This window comes from Phyllobates terribilis, unplaced genomic scaffold (genome assembly GCF_046119375.1).
Source record: "Phyllobates terribilis strain yellow unplaced genomic scaffold, ASM4611937v1 Scaffold_292__1_contigs__length_2399606, whole genome shotgun sequence".
NCBI classification, from domain to species: Eukaryota; Metazoa; Chordata; class Amphibia; order Anura; family Dendrobatidae; genus Phyllobates; species Phyllobates terribilis.
In genome coordinates this window covers 1,395,251-1,421,172 of record NW_027363052.1, presented here as the reverse complement: position 1 = coordinate 1,421,172, position 25,922 = coordinate 1,395,251, and the positions used below count along the sequence as shown (strand labels likewise).

Below are 25,922 nucleotides of genomic sequence, written 5' to 3'. Positions count from 1 at the left end.
TGGTTGCTAGGAGCGTCCTGCTTTAGTGATCCCAGTCCTGGGATAGCAATCCTAATATCAGCCAAACAGGCATATTTACTAGGTTGTGCCAGATCAGGACTGGGCTCCCTGGCACTTTTCCCCCTACCCCTTCTTGTAACATTTACCCAGCTACATACTTCTCTATTCTGGTCTTCCCCACCTCCACCCGCCTCCATATCACTGGCCCTAACCAGCACAATCTCAGTGAGCTCTAAACTCCTGTCCAGGTTTGCAATGCTCCTGAGTGTCGCTAGCTGCACGTTTAGATCCGGTATCTGGGCTTACAAATATGTAACTCGTTGACATCGAGCGCAGACTTTTTCACCCTCAAACGGTTGTTCAAAGCATGCATACATCTCACAAGACACACACCTGGTAGCATTGCCCATGGAGCACATACTATATGGTGATAAACAATACAAGTAAAAGCAGAAAAACAAATAGAAGGTTAGTAAGGAAAACACCAAACTATGCTCTGGTGTTAAACTATGTTATTGCGTTTAACTATGTACTTTACTGCCGCCTTTGTACTTAGCTGCAGCCTCTGGGACGCTCAATCCAGCCTCTTCACGCTCGGCAGCCTCGCTGGTTGTTTTTTGACTTGTAGTGCTTGCAATCAGCCCAGCACAGGATATGGATAATTTAAGTAGAAATGTTCAAAAATATAAAATTTAAGCCTTTTTAATTCAAAAATAATAATTGGTTTTATTCTTGGCAGATGACTGTACCAGGAGATCAGAGGGACAGCTGACATCTTCAATTTTCAAATCGGATGATCTTGAGATCCCACAGGATACAATTGAAGTGAATGCCATTACTCCAGATTTACCATCATCCCTTCACAGCAAAGATCTGTCATCTGATCTTTTGAAACAGGTCCTGTCTTCTGATTCATTACCGACTACTAAGGAAAATCAAAGTCACAAAATAAGCATTAAAAAACGAACTGCTCCTAAAACAAAGAAGCCATTTTCACGTTCAAAATATGGAAATAGTTTTCCCCTCCAAAAGTCTTTTCTAAAACATCAACAATTTCACACAGCGGAGAATATATTTTCTTGTTCCAAGTGTGAGAAATGTTTTAAAGAGAAATCAGACCTTGTTAGTCACCAGAGAACTCACAAAGGGGAAAAGCCATTTTCATGTTCAGAATGTGGTAAATGTTTTGTTTGGAATTCATATCTTGTTACTCACCAGAGAACTCACACAGGGGAGAAGCCGTTTTCATGTTCCGAATGTGGGAAATGTTTTAACCAGAAAGCGCATCTTCTTGGCCATCAGAAAATTCACACAGGGGAGAAGAGTTTTTCATGTTCAGAATGTGGGAAATGCTTTGTAGATAAATCAAGTCTGATCAAACATCAGAGAATTCACACAGGGGAGAAGCCTTTTTCATGTTCAGAATGTGGGAAATGTTTTACAGAGAAACCAAGTCTTACCAGACATCAGAGAATTCACACAGGGGAGAAGCGTTTTTCATGTTCAGAATGTGGGAAATGTTTTACAGAGAAATTATGTCTTATTCAACATCAGAGAACTCACACTGGTGAGAAGCCTTTTTCATGCTCAGAATGTGGGAAATCTTTTACACAGAAATCAAGTTTTGTTAGGCACCAGAGAACTCACACAGGGTAAAAGTCTTTCTCCAGTTCAGAATGTGGAAAATGTTTTGTGAATAAATCTCTTCTTAGTCACCAGAGACGTCACACAGGGTAAAAACCATTTTTATTTTCTTAATTTGAGAAATTTTTTACTTGGGGAAACAATTCTTAATAAACTTCAGAGAAGTCACACAGGGGAGAATATTTTTTAATGTTCAGAATGTTGGAATGTTTTAACTGAAAATTGTATCTTCTTAAAGGGGTTGTCCACTACTACCACAACCCCTTGTCATTCCTCATGTTTGCCTTGATTAAATAAAAACACTAATACTCAGATCCCGTGGCCTATAAGATACATTTTTAGCAAGAAACAAATCTTGCTAATAAGTGATTGGGTGTTATAGACTGGAGGCAGCTTCCTGTGACAGAGGAGAACGCTGAGACACTGCCCTTTCTGATCACTGAGAGAACTGCTCTCTCTCCTCTAGCCCCACACTTATGTAACTGATTGGTGCAGTGCAGGAAAGGAAGGAACCGGAACCATCAGAGGTTGCCTGTCCTGAGTGAGCAGCTGAAGGACCTTCCACCCGACTAGCTCAAGGATCTTTCAGATCATGTAACATTGTTTTACATATTTTCAAAAGTTGTCAGGTTTAGTTATGAAATGAGCCATTTCTTAATGATTTTGACTTTCTGAATTAAAATTTGACAGTGAGGGGGGCATGACTTGGAAGCTGAAGAAGATTGCCCCTTGACTGCAGTGCACTGGCAGCCCGTGCCCTTATTTAGCACTGTCCCATTACCCAGGTATGATAACCAGACTGCTCCAGCCATGATATGATTATTGACAAAGCCTTAGGGTCCCGTGCCCTAAACACCTTCCAGAGACTGCTCCACGGGATGTCCTAACCAGAATCCACTTCTTTCATGTTAAAGAGTACCTGCTCTTCTGCTCAAGAAGGAAAGGGTAACTTCCCAAAACCTTCAACCAAGTGAAGATTTTCTCTGATGTGTCCTCTACTAGCCTTCGCTTTTGCAGGAATCTGTCCCCATTACCTTTAATCTCCGGGAGAACTCGATCATTTACAGATGGGGCTTCCCCTTATATCTCCTCATTAACCACAGCAATGCCTGGCACTCCATCACAACATACGAAGAGGGTAGAGACCTACTGAGACGAAGGGACCTCAACATCCCAGATCATCCTCAAGAGGAAAATTTGAACCCACGAGGCAGGGAGAATGACTGGCAAACTGTCCCTTCCAGAAAAAAGGAAAAGACGGCTGAGGTGACCTAGGCATGTATTTGGCCTATCTCGGCATTGACAAAATACTCTCCACTGAGATCCTGTTTTCTGCCTCTCAGGTTGAGTAGGTCACATAATTGACCTCTTATTTGTCTTCCTTGTCTTTAAGGTTGTTTTTTCTTTTTTGTTTAGTCTATCTGTGGTTTTAGTTAGTGTAACTGATATTCTTCTTTTTTTGTTAGTGTCTAAGTCTATCTCAGATGGTTCTTAACCCTTTACGACCTTGGATGTATCCATACGTTCAGGTCGGTAGGTACTGTGCACGCATGATCGCCGCCGGGTGTCAACTAATTCTGACAGCTGACACCCGGCACTCAGTGACAAGAGCAGTGCCCACACCACTCCCAGTACTTTAACCCCTAAATGCTGCGATCAAGAAAAAGTGGATTAAAACGCGATTAAAAAGACGAATGTAAAGAAAAATGGTATCGCTGAAAACATCATCTTGTCTGGCAAAATAAGCCGTGATACAGCTCCCTTAGCCTAAAAATAAAAAAGTTACAGCTCTCAGGATAAAGTGATGCAAAAATAATTATTTTATCTATAAAATAGTTTGTATCATTGGGTAAAAGCGTCAAAACAAAAAAAAAGATGGTATCATAAATGTGGTATCACTGTAATCGTACCGACCCGAAGAAAAAGCTGCCTTATTAATTTTACCACACTCTGAATGGCTTAAAAAAAACAACTCCTGAATTGCTGTTTTTCGTTCATTCTGCCACCCAAAAATCGGAATAGAAAGTGATCAAAAATGTCATGTGTACGAAAATGGTACCAATAAATACGTCAGTTTGTCCCGCAAAAAACAAGCCCTTACATTACTCTGCTAGCAGAAATATGGAAAAATTATAGTTCTCAAAATATGGCGATAAAAAAACTAGTTTTTACAATAAATAGCGTCTTTTAGTGTGTGACAGTACACTGCTGCTGCTGATTTGTTCATTCTGTCTCCCAAAGATCTCAGTAAGGCTCCGTACACATCTATCCTGCACTCTGTGCTGAGCACGCAGAGTTACACCCAGGGTTTCTGTGTAGATCTCTGAAATACGTGATTCAAACAGAACCCCTGGCAGAAGATTCCCTACAATGAGGCAGAAGGAGGCACTGTGGACACCGTTCGGCCTGTGATCCGGCGGTGTCCGTCTTTTTAGGTCTGCATAAAAGCGAAGTCTGCCACAGTTTTGTGCACTTCTGAAAAAAAGGACACCACTGAACTGAGGCCAGACTGAGTTCAGAGTAACTCTGCTGCCTCCTTTTAGTTAATGGGTCCCTCTGGGTTTCATTTGAATCATGTCTCTCGGAGATTTACATGGAAACCCCAATATAAGAGCACGCAGAGTTACACCCAGGGTTTCTGTGTAGATCTCTGAAATACGTGATTCAAACAGAACCCCTGGCAGAAGATTCCCTACAATGAGGCAGAAGGAGGCACTGTGGACACCGTTCGGCCTGTGATCCGGCGGTGTCCGTCTTTTTAGGTCTGCATAAAAGCGAAGTCTGCCACAGTTTTGTGCACTTCTGAAAAAAAGGACACCACTGAACTGAGGCCAGACTGAGTTCAGAGTAACTCTGCTGCCTCCTTTTAGTTAATGGGTCCCTCTGGGTTTCATTTGAATCATGTCTCTCGGAGATTTACATGGAAACCCCAATATAAGGGCTCAGCGTAGAGCGCAGGATAAATGTGATCCCAAATGTTATGTAAAATGTTCCCAAAAAATGCTTCAAATCAATCCATAAAAAAGCGAGTCCCTACTCAGGTCCGTCATCTGTCAATGGAAATATAGGAGGCTTCCACGTTATTGGTAGTACAAAGGCTCTGGAAGAGCGCTATGGCTCCTCGCCCCCCCAAAGGAAATTCAGTAAATTCTGCGCTCCCAAATCCAAGTACTCACCTCCCTTCTGAGCCCCAGTGTGCCTAAACCACATTTAGCATCTATATGTTTGTCATTTCTGTAGTGATGACAACCCGCCTAATTTAAGGGTGCATGTCTCCAGAAGCACGAGCTGGGCACAATGTATGGGCACTACACCGTACTGGGGAATACAATGGCAGTTTGCAGTTTTCATTCAGCAACATCCACTGCTGCTTGTTTCTGGAAAACACCCATTGAGTCAAAATCGTCACTACACCTGTAGATAAATTCCCAAAAGGGGTTATCATTTCCAAAATAGGGTAAATTGAGAGGGGATTCTGCTTTTCTAGCAGTAAGGGGCTCTGTATATGGAGTCCGCAAACTATTCTAGGAAAATCTGTGCTCCAGTAGGAAAATAGCGATCCGCCCCTCCCGAGTCTCGGTATGGCTAAGCAGTACTGTACAGCCACATATGGGGTATTTCTACATTCAGCAGAAATTGTGGGACAAATTTTGGTGCCATTTTTGTCATTTCCCCTTGTGAAAATGTAAAATCTGGGGCTAACACTAAATTTTGGTGGTAAAAATGTAATTATTTTTTTCTTCACTGCCCAATGGTATAAAATTCTGTGACCCACCTGTGGTGTCAATTTGATCATTTCACCCCTAGATGAATTCATTAATAAGTTTAATTTGTAAAATGGGGTCTCTTATGGGGATGGGTCTGCTGTTCTGGCATTTCAAGGGCTCTGCCAATGTGACATGGTACTCTCAAACCAGTACAGCAAAATCTGAACTTCAATATGGCGCTTCTGACCTTTGCACTGTAGCTCAAAAGTACCATATTTTTTGGACTATAAGACACACTTTTTTCCTCCAAAATTTTGGAGTAAAGTGGGGGGTGTATCTTATAGCCCGGATAATACATTCTGGCTGTGGAGGGGGGGCGGCAGCGGAGGAGCAGGGCACAGGCAGTAGCCATAGCTGGTTGCTGCTGCTCGGTGAACACTGTGTCTGCTACTAAAGAGAATGAGTATTCACTCCTCTCCACCCATGGGAATGGAGTTAAGTACAGTTATGATTGATTCAGGCTTTTCTTGAGAAAGGGGATTTTGGCTTTAATCGCTTGGGTTTTTACTCTATTGGCTATAATAGCCTTCCAGCCTTAGTATCCTGTGAGTAAAAAAGAGACTTAGTTTTTTTTCGTATTTATATATAATAATCCCCATATAGTGCCCCCCCAAGAGATGGAAAATACAGAGAACTGTGTCAAATCTTGCTCAGTGTGGAAGTACTTTGCTCCAGGAAAAAAAAAATGACCATGGAAAGCCACAGAAAGACTGCGGGAGAAGCGGCTCTCAGCTCCAAGATGACACCACGGTTGTCACGCTGGAGACAGATTGAGCAGGGGAGACAAGGAGGAGGATAGTGCTGGTCAGGCTGGAGTGATTTGCCTGCACAGAAACACAGGTCTCAGCAGGTGACGGTGATCTTATAGCAGCTACATCGCACCTGTGCATGGGCCCTGGAGAGGAGTCGGGTGAGGAGGAGATGGGAGAAGCAGCTGCATTAATGAAGGGGCGAAAAGTCAGCGAAACTGCATGTGACACAGTACTCACTGCCCCACGGCCTAATCTTCACAAAGATGACATACAGGTACCTGAGGAACATGCTACAATAGATGTTTTCATGACAGTGGTACATGTAAATCCTCTATGTTTTGAATGTACAGTTTGGTGGTCTTAAAGATGAGATAGCAGATATACGTCGCAAACTGCAGAGAATTTAGTAAAGCTGTCTCTCAGCTTCTAGGGGAGAAAATGGAAAAAGGAACGGCGCAGATCTAAGTGCAGTATATTTTAGGATTTGTAAATAAGGGTGAGGTAACTGAAAACTGCTCACCTTTAAGTAATCTTGAGGTTTAACGTTTAGTAGTGGTGGACTCTTGTGGCTTGCAGCACGCTTTACCGGAAGGATCAGGTCCTCATGTTGGAAGATCCTGTTTGCTCAGTAGATCGGTTCGATAAATTCCGGTTTGTATATCGCGGCGCTTCCAAATAGGGCCCAGTGGATATTTACATTCAGGATTTATTAATTAGAATATAAAATAGCAATGTACAACGCGTTTCTACTCATTACAGAGTCTTCATCAGGTACAATTTCGTAGTCATGCTTATGAAAAGTCTCTTCATTATATAAAGCACTGATCAGGTTCATCAGGGTCATGGACCGCCCAGTTAATTAATCATGTTAATTGAGTTGGTTTATGCATGTGATTAATTAATCATGCAATCTAAGGTTGTCTCTACTAGAGTAAAATCAAATAAAAATACAACAACAACTACAATAAAAATGCAACAAAAAAAAAAAAAAAAAAAAACACACAAAATACTTTCTTAAATGATTAAGAAGAAATAAAAGCCTGTTTTTGGTTAAAATGTTTAAAAGAATGTTTTTCTCCCCTGCATGTAGATCCAGTAACACTATCGCTCACTATTGACAGATTGTATTTAAGAGGAAAATCAGATTCATAATAATATTATGTTGTTCTTACTGACCTTCAGTGTGGTTATTATTTCTCTATTTAATGACTAATAAATATATGTTTATTGTTAATATATTCAAGGTCCTCTAATGTAAAGTGAACTCAGTGTGGTTCTGCCTGTTCAACTTTGTTTTTCTATCAAATATATTCAATTCTGTCATTTAATCCCTCTGGCTGTAGACACCGCATGCGATAAATCCAGAAGGATTCCTTTCTATTCAATGTTTGAATTCTATTCTGGGTGGAAACTGGTATGGATTCTACGGGGGTTATTTGAACTTCAAATTTCCCCCCGTGATTCTGCAGTAGATGGCGTGATAGGCTATGTGTTAAAAGCCCTATTTTGGCATTGTGACGGTGTCCACTAAGGCGGTTTTGCACTTTTCTTATGGTACGACCGACGTATTGTAAACCGCATTTGCAAGTAATAACGTATATAACGTAGTCTGTTTGACAGGTGAGATACTGGCGAATTGGAAATTTTTCACCTGTACTATGACAGATAATCTCTTTGCAGCCGTGTGATATACATCTGCAACAGTTGCAAAATTTCTTTCTGCATTTGAATACTCCCACTGATTTGGTTGTATTGAATCTTTTTTGCTCAGATAAAGTGGGGATGTTTTTAAGTCGGCTTGGAGCTATCAAATTCCTGATGGTTTTTCCTCTTCTAAAGGTGATCCCTGGTCTTTCAGGTAGGGATTCTCTTAGAAGAGGAATTGGGGAATTTTAAGGTGGTATCTGTTTTTAATTTGTGTTCCTTGCTCTTTTCCTTAATTTTTTCTGTCCCCATAAGGGATGTTTTTTTTCCATTTGTGAAAATGTGCACTATTAAACTCTAAATATCCATTTGAATCTACTACTTTAAAGTATGTTTTTGTTATTAATGAGTTTTTTTTAAGAAATCAGTTTAAAAAAAAACTCATTAATAACAAAAACATACTTTAAAGTAGTAGATTCAAATGGATATTTAGAGTTTAATAGTGCACATTTTCACAAATGGAAAAAAAACATCCCTTATAGCCAGTTTTTACGTATAAGGAAAAATAACACACAACTAGAGGACTATAATATACAAGCAAAAGTCCTTATAGACCGGTTTAAAACAAAAAAGTACCCCAAAAAACTAATTTCAGCAGCATATGAAACCAACAGAAAAAAGACACAGAAGGATTGCCTTTTGGCAATGAAAAATAAGTCAAATAAGACAGAAAAAATTAAGGAAAAGAGCAAGGAACACAAATTAAAAACAGATACCACCTTAAAATTCCCCAATGACAGTACAAGGTTCACAAAAAATCCTTTACAACCTAATAAATGGAGATTTAACTTCATCACAGCCTATAATAAGGAAAATTTAAATGTCAGAAAAATACTCAGTAAATATTGGTATATTCTGCAACAAGATCCTCTTCTAAGAGAATCCCTACCTGAAAGACCAGGGATCACCTTTAGAAGAGGAAAAACCATCAGGAATTTGATAGCTCCAAGCCGACTTAAAAACATCCCCACTTTATCTGAGCGAAAAAGATTCAATACAACCAAATCAGTGGGAGTATTCAAATGCAGAAAGAAATTTTGCAACTGTTGCAGATGTATATCACACGGCTGCAAAGAGATTATTTGTCATAGTACAGGTGAAAAATTTCCAATTCGCCAGTATCTCACCTGTCAAACAGACTACGTTATATACGTTATTACTTGCAAATGCGGTTTACAATACGTCGGTCGTACCATAAGAAAAGTGCAAAACCGCCTTAGTGGACACCGTCACAATGCCAAAATAGGGCTTTTAACACATAGCCTATCACGCCATCTACTGCAGAATCACGGGGGGAAATTTGAAGTTCAAATAACCCCCGTAGAATCCATACCAGTTTCCACCCAGAATAGAATTCAAACATTGAATAGAAAGGAATCCTTCTGGATTTATCGCATGCGGTGTCTACAGCCAGAGGGATTAAATGACAGAATTGAATATATTTGATAGAAAAACAAAGTTGAACAGGTAGAACCACACTGAGTTCACTTTACATTAGAGGACCTTGAATATATTAACAATAAACATATATTTATTAGTCATTAAATAGAGAAATAATAACCACACTGAAGGTCAGTAAGAACAACATAATATTATTATGAATCTGATTTTCCTCTTAAATACAATCTGTCAATAGTGAGCGATAGTGTTACTGGATCTACATGCAGGGGAGAAAAACATTCTTTTAAACATTTTAACCAAAAACAGGTTTTTATTTCTTCTTAATCATTTAAGAAAGTATTTTGTGTGTTTTTTTTTTTTTTTTTTTTTTTTGTTGTTGTTGCATTTTTATTGTAGTTGTTGTTGTATTTTTATTTGATTTTACTCTAGTAGAGACAACCTTAGATTGCATGATTAATTAATCACATGCATAAACCAACTCAATTAACATGATTAATTAACTGGGCGGTCCATGACCCTGATGAACCTGATCAGTACTTTATATAATGAAGAGACTTTTCATAAGCATGACTACGAAATTGTACCTGATGAAGACTCTGTAATGAGTAGAAACGCGTTGTACATTGCTATTTTATATTCTAATTAATAAATCCTGAATGTAAATATCCACTGGGCCCTATTTGGAAGCGCCGCGATATACAAACCGGAATTTATCGAACCAAACTGCAGAGAATACAAAACAGCAGGGGCCGTGGAAGGCACAGTCAGCGCCCCTGAGGATCAGATAGCCGATATGAGCAAGGAGAACAGGCTTGTAGAACAGCAAATATCAGCATGGCTGGCAGAAACAGATGACCTTGAAAATAGATCAAGATGCAATAATATACCACTTATTGGTGTGCCTGAAAAAAATAGAAGGCTCCTCTCCTACTGAATTCTTTGAAAACTGGAGGAAATTAAAAATTGGGCCTGAAACCTTAAACCCCCTATAGGCTGTAGAAGGAGCTCATAGGGCGCCAACCCGTCCTCTTCCTCCAGGGCTGCCACAAAGACCTGCGCTGGCTAAAACATTACACTATCAGAACAGAGATATTATCCTGCGGCAGGCACCCAGATCTAATAATTAATGGATCCAAAATCTCAATCTTTCCAGATTACTCTATAGAAGTGCAGAAACAAAGAGCCAGATTCCTTGATATCAAAAAACATTTGAGAGATATATATTCTATATTCAAAGAAATACCCTGCCACGTTAAGGGTGGTAGCCGGAGGTTCTGTGCGCTTTATTCAAGATTCAAAAGAAGTCCTTCACTGGCTGAATGAGAGGCAAATACACCGGGATCAAATTCGGGATGTTACAAGTTGAAGATCCTGTGGTACAAACCCCAATTCTTCAGAAACACGGTGATCTGTGAGTATATGGGAAGAAGTGTGTCCCTGCTTGTTGGACAGTTCTTTACAAATGTTGTGTTCTTCAGCTTCTATTATGATTATATCACTGTTTTATGTCTAATTGGGGTTGAATCATCCTCCAAGGAGACTTAAGTTCTAGGTGGGATTCTCCCATACGTTCAACAGTGACTGAGCCTCCATTTATTTACTTGATTATATATGGCGGGGTCAGTGGCAATAGCGGGAATGTAAGGGGTCTTTGGAGAGCCCGTCATCCTAATGTATACCAATACTCCTGCTTCTCGTCCACATTCTCCTCTTTGTGGAGAATGGATTTGGCTCTTGGAAATGAACTGATGCAGGGTCTTATATCTGACATCAGCTCCTGCCCAGAGCGCTATCCCATCATTCTCCTCTGTGTCTCCCTAAGCTTAATCCCCCAATGCAGTACAGACCCACAGGGAAATTAACCCCTTTTGGTTACAAGTTATAGACCTTAAGGGGAAAATTGAAGGGAAACTAAAGGAGAATCTTGTGATTAATTAAAATACAACTTCCATTTTCTATGTATGGGAAGCCATGAAGGCCGACCTTAGAGGAATATTTATAACAGAAATCTCAGCAGCTGAATCCCGGACTAAGCAGCAGGATCAATTGGTGTTTCAGGAATTGGGAGATGCAGAGAGTGCGATGATTACAGATTCAACGCCGGCTGCGCAAAACAGGCTGAAAGCAGCTCAGGACACGAGGAATCAGGGAACATTGCAGCTGCAGGAAGGAAGAAGCTGTTTCACAAGATGCAATATTGTGAAGAGGGGGATAAAGCAGGTCACTTATAATGTGATCAGGCAATAGCGTAATCAGTTTGTAAAGGTAGCAAACAGAAAAGGTACTTTCCCAGATGAATATAATATAGGTTTATACAAAGGACATAAATTAGAAGATAGCATTTAATTTAATTCATTAAAATATCAGAATTAAAATAGAGACACAAACAAGATATATATATATATATATATATATATAGATATAAACCACAGGTGGGCAGGTGTGAATGTCCCAGCACAGAGAGGTATTACATATACATTAACAAATCTCAAGCAATGCCTCTGAACACAATGGGTAGATATACCGATCCAAACAACGTGTCCCACATGCCATCATATACGTGAGAAAAAGGAACGGTCTCCCCCAATTCTAGTAGTTAATTCTCAGGCATCAGATCCTTTTCAGATCCACATGACTGGAGTAAAGACAAATGTCTAACCATCATCCTGTTAAGGAACCAGGTAAGGGTGTCCTTATTTTCATGAAACTTTTCTTCCCTGTGAGGGATTCACCAGGGAATTAAACCATTCCATTGTGTAGGTCTTCAAGTCTCCTCCTGTGTAATAGCGGCCTGTTCCCCGGTCCCCCTTAAATAATTCAAAAGTACCAAGCAAAACCCTTCATTTCTGAACACCACAACGTCATTTCCTCTTATTGGAACGCATTATTCTGCAGTGTGACATCACGACGCGTCACTTCCGGTGCGTCAACGATCTGCATACTGCCGGAACGCATGACTCAAAATAATAGCACGACGTGCAAGTCCTTCTATAACAAAGTCCTTCATATTCCAAACCACAGACACATGTGGCTTTATAGATGACCCCTTCACTTCTGCAATTTATGAATGATCTGATGACATATTTTTCTCCCGGGGCTTTGTTATAGAAGGACTTGCCTACATCAATGGCCTTACACGCCCCACACCCACATCCTTTGTTCTTTCCAAATCTACCAATAACTTGCTTGAGGTAGATAGCAGCAAGGTGAGAACAATAATAAAACATAACTTTTGATTAAAGTGGATAAAAACGACTACAGTAGTATAAAAATAAGAACACCTCTGTTTCTCATAAATATAGATTTAAATGAACAGAGCGCTATAGTGGTGGACGATATATCTGTAAATGGAGATAGACCTGGAAGAAAAACGTCATACTAATGCCTGAAAATGACAGTGGTCACATATAATGCATACGAAGTATAGGAGGAAATGTCAATGTTAAATACTAATTACGGATATTCATTTTATTCTGAATTCTGTACCATACATTGCATAAGATTGAATCAGCCATCGTGCTAGGGTTTCTAGATGACATGCGTTATTTGTGTATTTTTAGTTCAGTGCCATATACAGAAGAACAGGTGCTATGGGGGGGCCTATAAAAGCCTATGTTAGAGACAGGGGGGTGCTGGCCATTCCACAGGACACTGAACGAGGATCTGTGTGTGAAACAGCTGCTGATGTAGGTCCAATGGACACATGGTGTCATACTGACACACGTGCTGGACACAGACAGACGCAATCTACCATCCAGGATCCCAGGGAAATATGGGTGAATCTCAACTATTAAGCTAATTATGGACAAATGGACAATCACTCTGTAACCATTTAACTATTATATATAATTACTGCAATAATTCTTTTTAATGGACAATCCAAGAATAAATCTACATTTTTTTCATAAGAATATAGTCTTTAATAAATCACATCTGATAAGAAGTCCTCGATAGGAAAAAATACAGAAAGAAGTATTTTTTTACAGTCAACAAATCAGGATGGAAAATAAAATTGGAAATCTCTCACCCAAAACTCAGATCCACTGAGTGAATAGGAAGTTCCTCCTCATCCAAGGCAAACAAAGGACAGAATCCTCAGGTCTGGGAAGGGTAGAGACCGGAGCAATTAGCTCTATTCTGCCATATAGGTCAGTACCGTAACCCTACATGCCCCATGACTCCTGCCCTTACAAGAGCAGTCCACTGCTTTCCTGGAGTGTCCACGGCTTTCCTGAAAGGTCCACGGCTTTGCTGGAGCATCCACAACTTTCCTGAAGGGAAATGCTGCTCCGCTCCGTACACCTCGTACACACGCGGCTCCGCTATATACACCTCGTACACACGCGGCTCCGCTCCTTACACCTCGTACACGCGCGGCTCTGCTCCGTACACCTCGTACACATGCGGCTCCGCACACCTCGTACACACGCGGCTCTGCTCCGTACACCTCGTACACACGCGGCTCCGCTCCGTACACCTCGTACACACGCGGCTCCGCTCCATACACCTCGTACACACGCGGCTCCGCTCCTTACACCTCGTACACGCGCGGCTCTGCTCCGTACACCTCGTACACGCGCGGCTCCGCTCCGTACACCTCGTACACACGCGGCTCCGCTCCGTACACCTCGTACACACGCGGCTCTGCTCCGTACACCTCGTACACACACGGCTCTGCTCCGTACATCTAGTACACGCGCGGCTCCGCTCCGTACGCCTCGTACACGCGCAGCTCCACTCCGTACACCTCGTACACACACGGCTCTGCTCCGTACACCTCGTACACACGCGGCTCTGCTCCGTACACCTCGTACACACGCGGCTCTGCTCCGTACACCTCGTACACACGCGGCTCCGCTCCGTACACCTCGTACACACACGGCTCTGCTCCGTACACCTCGTACACACGCGGCTCCGCTCCGTACACCTCGTACACACGCGGCTCTGCTCCGTACACCTCGTACACACGCGGCTCTGCTCCGTACACCTCGTACACACGCGGCTCTGCTCCGTACACCTCGTACACACGCGGCTCTGCTACATCCACACTGTAAACCCCTCCTGACCCCACACATAAACTTCAGCTCATCCAGCACCATGACAACCAGCACAGCAGAGTCCTGCATCCACTGAGGCCCCTGATCATGTGACCCCTGACTCCTCCCCTCCTGTGACCTCATCACAGCTCCTGTGCGCACAGAGCAGCCATATATGTGGTGGCGGCTCTGCAGGTGGAGGTATGTGGTGGTGGCTCTGCAGGTGGAGGTATGTGGAGACCCCCCATTACTGGAGCATTAATACTAGATGTATATTGCTCAGGAGATATCGCAGCCGATTCCCTCTAGAATAATCCTGGAATCGCAGCATTAGATGATTATTTCTCTGCAGTTTCTATAGGACAAAATACATTACATTCCCTTTTGTTGGGTCATTATCGGAGCGCCTATCTTTATAGTGAGCCTATGCGGTGACATCCAGGAGGCTCCACACAATTCAGGAACCCCAATGGGGACATTACGGCTTGTTCACCATTACTGAATCAGTGGACATGTATGTGGTCTCTGGACCGGGCCGTCTCTTCTGTATTTGTAGGTTTATGGAGCTGACACTATAGGTTTTACGGCCTAGGATTGCGTGTTCACAAAGCCACTGATGATTGTTAAAATTGTTACAAATATCGGAGAAAACTTGGTCAATAACCTCCAGTAGTGAGGACGCCATTTTGTAAAAGTTTTCCGGAAAGGAGATTAAGCCGGTAGTGGAATCTGTAGGGAACCTGTCATTTCCGAGACATAGTAGGTGGCGTGTAAATTGGTCCGCAGTAGAATTTCCCTTCAAGTGAACCCGCATATTAGTAGTCGGAGTAGCTTCTTAATATGTCTCCATCCTGAAAAGGGTCACCTTGCCATGGTGGGATGGCTGTTATGCTTTTTTGATCAAAAACCGGGTTTACTAAGAACCCTATGTTATTTAAATGCACTTTTGCTTTTTTACTTATTTAGTTACAGCAGGGTTTATAATCACTTTGTTTCTTGTAGGTTTTGCATATGTCTCCATAGATGAGAAGATATTAAACAGGCATTCAGCTCGTCTGCTGGTGTTGCTCCCTTAAGAACAGGTAACATTTGGCAGAAGTCACCTGTAAAAAGTACAATTCCCCCCATTAAGCGATTGGATGCCTGCAGATCTTTCAAGGTGCGATCGAGGGCCTTGACAGCTTTCTTGTGCGCCATGGTAGATTTCTCCCAAACAATTAATTTGCAAGTCTGTAATTCTTTAGCTTTCCCTGAGCCCTTAGTGTTATTACAGACCAGAGTTTCCAAGAGTGCTAGATTCAAGGGCAATCCTAGTGCTGAATGAGCCATGCGCCCTCCATCTAGAAGAGTGGCCGCAATCCCAGACGAGGCATCGGCCAGAGCAATGTTATTTGAATGAATTTCTGTGAGCAGCAAATTAATTAAGAATGTTTTACCGCTACCTCCTGATGCATCAAGGAAAAACAGTCTCCCATTTCCACGTGAAATCTGATCCGTAATTGCCAAATACACCGATCTTTGGTTATCAACCAAAAGAGGCTTAGTTAATGTGACAAATTCTTTCAACCTTTCCAAATCATAACTTTTGTTTCGTAGAATATCTCTGTCCATAACATCAAAGGCTGGTCGAACTGGTGCTGGTAAACCAAATTCTATTAGAGTTTTACTATTGATACACTTGCACGTTTCTTCTAGCGTCAAGAGGACTTTGGTGAATATGTCGGCAGTGAAATTTAAGCCTAAATCCGGATTAACTCTCCTGTGCACTCTATGAGAAGAGTCTTAAGCTACAGACTCCAAGGAAGAAACTGCTTGTTGTCTGTGGCCTAAAATATATAGGTTTTATTACTAGATGTAAAGAAGAAAACTAAATACTGTAAAATAATAAATCTCCTCATATGCTTCCCTAATTATCTCCAGTAATTGTATTATTACACCGGATTTTTATGATGTTACATCGGCTCATCTTCTCATTCAGGTCTCTACAATATCGAATTCTCTAAGTTTACCCATTTTTACCCAAATTTACCGATCAAAGATGGATATGAACAGAGACAAGATGGTGGAGAGGATATTACACCTCACCCTTGAAATACTCTTCCGGCTTACTGGAGAGGTGAGAGATTCTGATGACGTCTCATTACATCATTCTTATCTATGGGAATAACAGATGAACAGAACTGGAGAGGTGAGGACTCTGGAAATGTCTGTAGTGAGATTCATTAATGTGTCTCTCCATAACCAGGATTACACAGTAGTGAAGAAGACCTCTAGTGAGCGCTGTCAGGACCCTGTGTCTGAGGGATGGGGAAGACCTCTGAGCCCAATCACAGGGCCTCCACCTCACCCCCTCATACATGAGGACATCAATGACCAGAAGATTCTAGAACTCACCTTCAAGATGATTGAGCTGCTGACTGGAGAGGTGACACTGCTGGGAATGCTGGGACATTATACAGTAACGCTATGAAGGGATCGGGGAGATGACGGTATCATTGTATGTGTCAGGTTCCTATAAGGTGTCAGGATGTTGCAGTCTATTTCTCCATGGAGGAGTGGGAGTATTTAGAAGGACACAAAGATCTGTACAAGGACATCATGATGGAGGTTCCCCAGTCCCTCACATCACCAGGTAATAGACAGGACTACAGTGCTGGCCAAAAGTATTGGCACCCCTGCAATTCTTTCAGATAATACTCAGTTTCTTCCTGAAAATGATTGCAATCACAAATTCTTTGGTATTATTCTCTTCATTTAATTTGTCTTCAATGAAAAAAACACAAAAAGAATTGTCCTAAAGCCAAATTGGATATAATTCCACACCAAACCTAAAAAAGGGGGTGGACAAAAGTATTGGCACCTTTTGAAAATTCATGTGATGCTTCTCTAATTCGTGTAATTAACAGCACCTGTAACTTACCTGTGGCAACTAACAGGTGTTGGCAATAACTAAATCACACTTGCAGCCAGTTAACATGGATTAAAGTTGACTCAACCTCTGTCCTGTGTCCTTGTGTGTACCACATTGAGCATGGAAAAAAGAAATAAGACCAAAGAACTGTCTGAGGACTTGAGAAACCAAATTGTGAGGAAGCATGAGCATTCTCAAGGCTACAAGTCCATCTCCAAAGACCTGAATGTTTCTGTGTCTTCCGTGCGCAGTGTCATCAAGACGTTTAAAGCCCATGGCACTGTGGCTAACCTCCCTAGATGTGGACGGAAAAGAAAAATTCATGAGAGATTTCAACGCAAGATTGTGCGGATGGTGGATAAAGAACCTCGACTAACATCCAAACAAGTTCAAGCTGCCCTGCAGTCCGAGGGTACAACAGTGTCAACCCGTACTATCCGTCGGCGTCTGAATGAAAAGGGACTGTATGGTAGGATACCCAGTCTTCCCACTTCTTACCCCAAGACATAAAAAAGCCAGGCTGGAGTTTGCCAAAACTTACCTGAGAAAGCCTAAAACGTTTTGGAAGAATGTTCTCTGGTCAGATGAGACAAAAGTAGAGCTTTTTGGGAAAAAGCATCAACATAGAGTGTACAGGAAAAAAAAAGAGACATTCAAAGAAAAGAATACGGTCCCTACAGTCAAACATGGCGGAGGTTCCCTGATGTTTTGGGGTTGCTTTGCTGCCTCTGGCACTGGACTGCTTGACCGTGTGCATGGCATTATGAAGTCTGAAGACTACCAACAAATTTTGCAGCATAATGTAGGGCCCAGTGTGAGAAAGCTGGGTCTCCCTCAGAGGTCATGGGTCTTCCAGCAGGACAATGACCCAAAACACACTTCCAAAAGCACTCATTGATGGTTACCGGAAGCAGTTGTTCGCAGTTATTTTGGCTAAAGGTTGTGCAACCAAGTATTAGGCTGAGGGTGCCAATACTTTTTTCCGGCCCTTTTTTGGAGTTTTGTGTGAAATGATCAATGATTTGATTTTTGCTTCATTCTTTTTTGTGTTTTTTCCTTGCAAGCAAATTAAGTGAAGAGAATAATACCAAATTTGTGATTGCAATCATTTTCAGGAAGAAACTGAGTATTATCTGACAGAATTGCAGGGGTGCCAATACTTTTGGCCCGCACTGTAAGTACACACAACCTATAATTATCTGTATGTAAAGAATGAATTCAGTCCTGTATGTGTTTCCTCCAGATCTATCCAGTAAGAGGACAACACCAGAGAGATGTCCCCGTCCTTTTCTTCCACAGGACTGTAAACAAGAAGATCCCAATGTTCCTCAGGATCATCAGGTAGATGGAGAGAAGGTGTCATGAGATCTCCCCTATGATGTGTAGACGGCTGTGAAGGTCTTGTGCTCAGTCTTGTTTTATCCACCAGTATTATATGTTTTATACTTGTGTAATGATAACGGTGGAGATGGCAGGATTAGAGCTGATCATAGATGGGACTTCTCCATCTGTCTGTGACTTTTACAATATTTGTTTCAGGGTGAAGATCTGACCCATATTAATACTACAGAGACATATGTGAGGGGTGATGAGCGGTGTAAAGAGGAGATTCCTACATATGACTACCCAGGTGAGTAGTGACCACTAAATGCAGAGAAGTCACAGATTCTTCTCAGTCACCGGCTGTGGCTGCTTTATCAGTGATGTAGTCCGGCCGTATCACAATCGTGTGATCACCATTTTGCTGCTAGAGCATACGTAACTTTCTTCACTAGTTACTCATTTTTTGCTGATGAAGACTGTCGACTTTGGTCATTTCAGTAGATGTGTTATTGTCTATAGCAGGGGTCTCAAACTCAGCTGGGTATATGGGCCACACACAGAAAAACATTTAATTTGGGGGGCCGCATTATTTGCAGGACAAAGTGACGTTTTTAGGGATACCATTTTTTTTTCTATACACCTTTTGAACAGGTCCCCATATTGCAGACATGTCCCCCATCCAGGTCCCCATATTGCAGACACGTCCCCCATCCAGGTCCCCATATTGCAGACACGTCCCCCATCCAGGTCCCCATATTGCAGACACGTCCCCCATTCAGGTCCCCATATTGCAGACACGTCCCCCATCCCAGTCCCCATATTGCAGATACATCCCCCATCCAGGTCCCCATATTGCAGACACGTCCTCCATCCAGGTCGCCATATTGCAGACACGTCCCCCATCCAGGTCCACCTCCCCATACTGCGCACAGGTCACCCCCCCCATACTGCGCACAGGACACCCCCCCATATACTGCACACAGGTCACCCCCCCATATACTGCGCACAGGTCACCTCTCCCATATACTGCGTACAGGTCACCCCCCCATATACTGCGCACAGGTCACCCCCCCATATACTGTGCACAGGTCACTCCCCCATATACTGTGCACAGGTCACCCCCCCATATACTGTGCACAGGTTCCCTCCCCCCCATATACTGTGTACAGGTCACCCCCCCAACATATACTGTGCACAGGTTCCCCCCCCATATACGGTGCACAGGTTCCCTCCCCCCCATATACTGTGCACAGGTTCCCTCCCCCCCATATACTGTGCACAGGTCACCCCCCCAACATATTCTGTGCACAGGTTCCCCCCCCATATACTGTGCACAGGTCACCCCCCCCATATACTGTGCACAGGTCACCCCCCCCATATACTGTGCACAGGTCCCCCCCCCATATACTGTGCACAGGTCACCCCCCCCCATATACTGTGCACAGGTCACCCCCCCAACATATACTGTGCACAGGTTCCCCCCCCCCCATATATTGTGCACAGGTTCCCTCCCCCCCCATATACTGCGCACAGGTTCCCTCCCCTCCCATATACTGCGCACAGGTTCCCTCCCCAGGTATTTCACATAGACATGACAGAAAAAAAAAAAAGATTATTCTCACCTGTCCTCCGTTTCCTGGGCGTCTTTTCTGCACCTGTGGCCCGCAGGCACAGACCCCGTAACGATCGCGGCTCTCTCCAGCAGCTGCCGACATCAGCGCTGTAATGCAGCGTATTGCCGCGTAGAGACCGGCTCTCTGCACAGCAATACCAGTGTCAGCCGCCGGCCTATCAGAGACCAGCAGCTGACATCTGCGCATGGCAGTGATGTCATACGCCGCTGCGCTGGGATGCCCATGTCAGCTGCTGGCCTCTGATAGGCCGGCGGCTGACACTGGTATTGCTGTGCAGAGACCCGGTCTCTGCCCGTCAATACTCTGCATTACAGCGCTGATGTCGGCGGCTGCTGGAGAGAGCCACGATCGTTACGGGGTCTGTGCCTGCGGGCCGCAAGAAGCAGCCGGAGGGGCCGCATGTGGCCCGCGGGCCGCGTGTTTGAGACCCCTGGTCTATAGTCACAGTTTTTGACTACAGTAGTTAGTGCCCAAAATACTCTGATTTAACCCCTTCCTGCAGCCAGTTTTCTGTTCCTAATCAGGGCCCATTTTCAAATCTGACGTGTGTCCCTTTATGTGGTGATAACTTTGGAATTCTTCTCAAAGGATAATAGGAAACAAATGGACCTTACAAATTATTTTCCAACTTCTCTTGAATCTGACAATCCCCTATATACAGTTGTACACTACTGTCTGGGCACATGGCAGGTTAAGAGGGGAAGGAGCGCCATTTAGCTATTTGTATACAGATTTTGCTGGAATAGTTTGCAGACACAATGTATTGGGGGCGCTGTTCATGGTCACCTGGCAGCTCAAAAGATGGCTACCACGAACAGGCTTGGCGCTATCTACTCCATTTTCCAGATCCCAGGGATAACATAGTAACATAGTTTGTAAAGCCGAATAAAGACTTGTGTCCATCAAGTTCGACCTGTTAGTTCTGTAATTGCTAAAGTTGATCCAGAGGAGGGCAAAAACCCCAAATGATTTGGCCAATCTTCACCTGAGGAAAAATTCCCTCCCGACTCTGAAACCAGCAGTCAGAATAAATCCCTGTATCAACCTACTATTTTATTTTATTTTTAAGTATATGCTGAAATCTGCCTGGTATCTAGAAATGCTTTGCTCATCATTCTTTAACCCCTCTACATGGATCTGGACATAGACAGAGACCCCTAGGCTTGGAACACGGTGTTATCTGGTGTTCTGTGGAGTGAGATGGAAAGAAGAATAGTCAGGTAGCCGGGTCAGAACCAGGAGGGCAGAGAAAATGCAAAATCAGAAGACACAAGAGTAGTCAGTAAACGGGCCGGGGTCACAACAGGAAACAAATACACAAGCCGGGAGCTGAGCACAGAGGACTGACCCAGAGGAGAACAAGGCTGTATCTGGCAGCTTCCAGCAATATGCTTCCAGCTTTAGTAGTGTGCGGTGCTTTCCAGTTGGCTGAAGCAGGGAGCAGATTACTCCAGCTGGACAGCATACACACTCATACTGCCAGACTGGATAGTACTACAGGTCCCAGGCACCCTAATCTTAGTGGCTGGACAGAGCCTGCGCCGCCCAGAGCTTCTGGTTCTGAGGTCTCCTCCATCACCAGCGCCGCCTGCAGGATGAATAAGGCGGCTCCTGGTGAGAGAAGCAGACGTCCCAGGAGCAGATCCCAGAGGAGATGGGACACACCATTTACAGAAGCCCTAATGTGACCAAATTGCAGAAAACCAGTAGAAATCCCCATAAAGTGACTCCATTTTGGAAATTATAACCCTCAGTGAAATAATCTATAGGAGTAGTGACTATTTTGACTCCACAGGCACTTTCTGGAAATTAGCACGCAGTGGATGTTGGAGAGTGAAAATTACAAATATATAATTTCATTACCCAACACATAGTGTTCAGATTGTGCTCCAGGAGACACACACCATCAATTAAGTGGGTTCTTCTCACTATAGTAATGCCAAATACATGGAGGCTAAATGTGGTTTGGGCGCACTGCAAGGCTCAGAAGTGAGGGGGAGATTTGACTTTGGGAGAGCAGATATTGCTGGATTGGGTTATGGAAGCTATGTTGCTTTTCAAAAGCCTTTGAGCCACTAATAATGTGGAAACCTCTGGTTTTCCATTGACAGATGATGGACCTGAGTGGGGACTTGTTTTTTGTGAGATGAGTAGAAGTTTTTATTGGTATTATTTCACCTACATAACATTGTTTGATGACTTTTTATTCCATATTTGGGAGGCAGAATTAACAAACAGTTGAACACTACGATCCACTGGTTCATCCTATGAGGTTTTCTATTAGACTGTAAACTGTTATTGTCTTGGTGAATAATGACGGCTAACATAAGGCAAAATAAAAAAAAAATCACAGAAAAAGATACAGCCTTACTAACACCAAATCATATAACAAATGCACTAGCAGGATGCCGCAGACCCCCATGATAAAGGTGGGGGCTGCACAGGTGCAAAATACTGATGGAGCAACCACTCACAATCATACCAATTCATGGAGGGGGTGGTTGCCTAGTATTAAAGATGCACACAGATGAAGCTTGCATAGGACGCCAGTCACACAGGTAGGTGTGATGCACAGTGTCTGGCTTAGGATAGTGATGATGCCCATACTATTAGGTCAGGAAGACTGCCCAGCACTATATAAGTGCACCCCACATGGACAGACACCCCAGTACACCCAACCAACACTAATGCATTTGTTATCTGATTTGGTGTTGGTAAGTCTGATTTTTTCTGTGATGTTTTCTTGGTAGATAATGATACTTTTACATAAAGTACATTTTTATGGAGAGTTTAATTAGAAATATTCAACAATATAAATTTTAAGGATATGTTATTCATGAATAATAATTTGTTTTATTCTTGGCAGATGACTGTACCAGGACATCAGAGGGACTGCTGACATCTTCAATTTTTAAATCAGATGATCTTGAGATCACACAAGATACAATTGAAGTGAATGCCATTAACCCAGATATACCATCATCCCTTCACAGCAAAGATCTATCATCTGATCCTTTGAAACAGGTCCTGTCTTCTGATTCATTACTGACTACTAAGGAAAATCAAAGTCACAAAATAAGCATTAAAAAACAAATTGCTCCTAAAGCAAAGAAGCCATTTTCATGTTCAGAATATGGAAATAGTTTTTCCCTCGAAAAGTCTTTTCTTAAACATCAAAGCATTCACACATCAGAGAATAGATTTTTTTGTTTCAAGTGTGGGAATTTTTTTAACCAGAAATCAAATCTTGTTAATCACCAGAGAAGTCACACAGAGGAAAAGCCATTTTCTTGTTCAGAAAGTGGAAAATGTTTTACAGAGAAATCAAGTTTAATCAAATATCAGAGAACTCACACAGGGGAGAAACCTTTTTGCTGTTCAGAATGTCGGAAATGTTTTAACCAGAAATCAGATTTGGTTAATCACCAGAGAAATCACACAGGGGAGAAGCCTTTTTCTTGTTCGGAATGTGGGAAATGTTTTAACCAGAAATCAGATTTGGTTAATCACCAGAGAAATCACACAGGGGAGAAGCCTTTTTCTTGTTCGGAATGTGGCAAATGTTTTAGCCGGAAATCAGTTTTGGTTAAGCACAACAGAACTCACACAGGGGAGAAGCCTTTTTGCTGTTCAGAATGTGGGAAATGTTTTAGCCAGAAATCAGATTTGGTTATGCACCAGAGAACTCACACAGGGGAAAAGCCTTTTTCCTGTTCAGAATGTGGCAAATGTTTTATCCAGAAATCAGATTTGGTTAAGCACAAGAGAATTCACACAGGGGAGAAGCCTTTTTCCTGTTCAGAATGTGGGAAATGTTTTAGGCAGAAATCAGGTTTGGCTGTACACCAGAGAAAACACAGTGGAGAAGCCTTTTTCCTGTTCAAAATGTGGGAAATGTTTTAAAGATAAATCAGATTTGGTTAAACACCAGAGAACTCACACAGGGAAGAAACTTTTTTCCTGTTGAGAATGTGGGAAATGTTTTGTGAAGAAATCATCATCTTTTAGTCACCAGAGAACTCACACAGACGTGAAGCCATTTTCATGTTCTTAATGTGGGAAATGTTTTACACGGAAATCAACTCTTAACAAACTTCAGAGAAGTCACACAGGGGAGAAGCCTTTTTCATCTTTAACCGAAAATTGTATCTTCATAAAGGGGTTGTCCACTACTAGGACAACTCCTTCTCATTCCTCATGTTTGGCCTTGTTAAAATAAAAACACTCATATGCACTTCCTGTTCTGGCGCCGTTCCATTGGTGTCACAACTCGCTTTTCCGTAAGGATCACACAAGATTGTTACATCACACAATCCTGCTCCCAATCACCACCACCTTCAGACGTATTGTACATCAACAGGAAGGACATGGCCTGGACATAGCACCAAGAGAATGCACACACTGAAAGCACTCTCTTCAGACCGTGTTCTTGGGGGAATTGTAAGCAATTTACAGCCTCAAACATGACTTTCGATATGGGAAAGAAAGAAGAGATCAGAGGTTAATCTGAAGTCCTCCACCTCTGTCAGCATGTCTCGTATGCAGCGTTTCTTATGGAAGGTCTTATCTTCCTGCTCTGGAGTTATTACTGCCTCACCTCAGCGTGGAAAAAGAAGCAGTCTTAACCCTCATGATGCCAGACAGCTCCAGCCTGTCAGTCCTGCACCAACTTCTCTCTTAATGTCGGCCTCACAAGAAAACAGCTCCACAAATCTCCCTGTACTCTCACCAAAGCCCACACTGAGCAGTGCTTGCTTCACAGGGACATTTACCCCCCAGCCACAGGGGATTCTGATATGGGGAACAACATAACTTATTTGTATATCAGATTGCGTCTATCCCTACTAAAGAAGATATGGAGCAATATATTCAGAGGCTGGAGACCACATACAATACTGAAATACGTCCCCTCGCTTCTATCCTGTCACAGCTTACTGACAAGGTACAGAGATTAGAGGATAATGTCATCCAAGTTAGAGGCCATCATAATGTTCAGAAACTAACACTGGATCTTCACAGCCAGTAAATAAACCATCTGTTTAATATGGTTGATGATCAAGAAAATCACAATAATATCTGGATAAGGGGTATACCTGAAAGCATCAATGCACAAGCGATTATGCCAACACTGCGATCATTATTCAATAATATCCTTGGTGATCCTATTGATAAGGAGGTGGAGGTTTTAAAGGCGCACCGTACATTAGGCAACCATGGCCCAGATCCTGAGCGTCCAAGGGACATTATCTGTCACATACATTTTTTCAATGTAAAAGAGGCCATTGTGAGAAAAGCAGAGGAGTTGGGTCCTGTTGATTTCAATGGAAAACGCATATAATTGCTCACATATCTATCCTGAATGACACTTGCTAAAAGAAGGGTATTGAAACCACTACTTGATGCCATCCGGGAAAATGGCCTGATGTACTCCTGGGGGTACCCATTCCAGCTGTATATTTTCAAAGATCCAATCAACATGAGACCTATTTGTGATGCCCTGGACATTCCATATATCTGACTGGCCACCTGCTCCACCATTGCCACAGAGAGTTCCAGCACGTCACAGAAGGTGGTCAATGGATCAGGAACTTGATGGTGATGCAGCCAGATGGGAAAGGAACCTGCCAATCATATGAGCTCCTCAAATTAATCTGGTCTTCCCTGATGAGAGACAGTTTGCAGATGGTTACTTATTTCTTTAAGCATATAATTAGATATATCTAAATAGAGCATTAGGTGCCACTCTTCCA

General features: G+C 42.6%; 1 pseudogene; it reads left to right on the top strand.

Moving 5' to 3' along the window:
- The first annotated feature begins 527 nt into the window (after nucleotides 1-527).
- LOC141220424 (uncharacterized) lies at nucleotides 528-24,179 on the top strand (annotated as a pseudogene).
- Nucleotides 24,180-25,922: the final 1,743 nt, after the last annotated feature.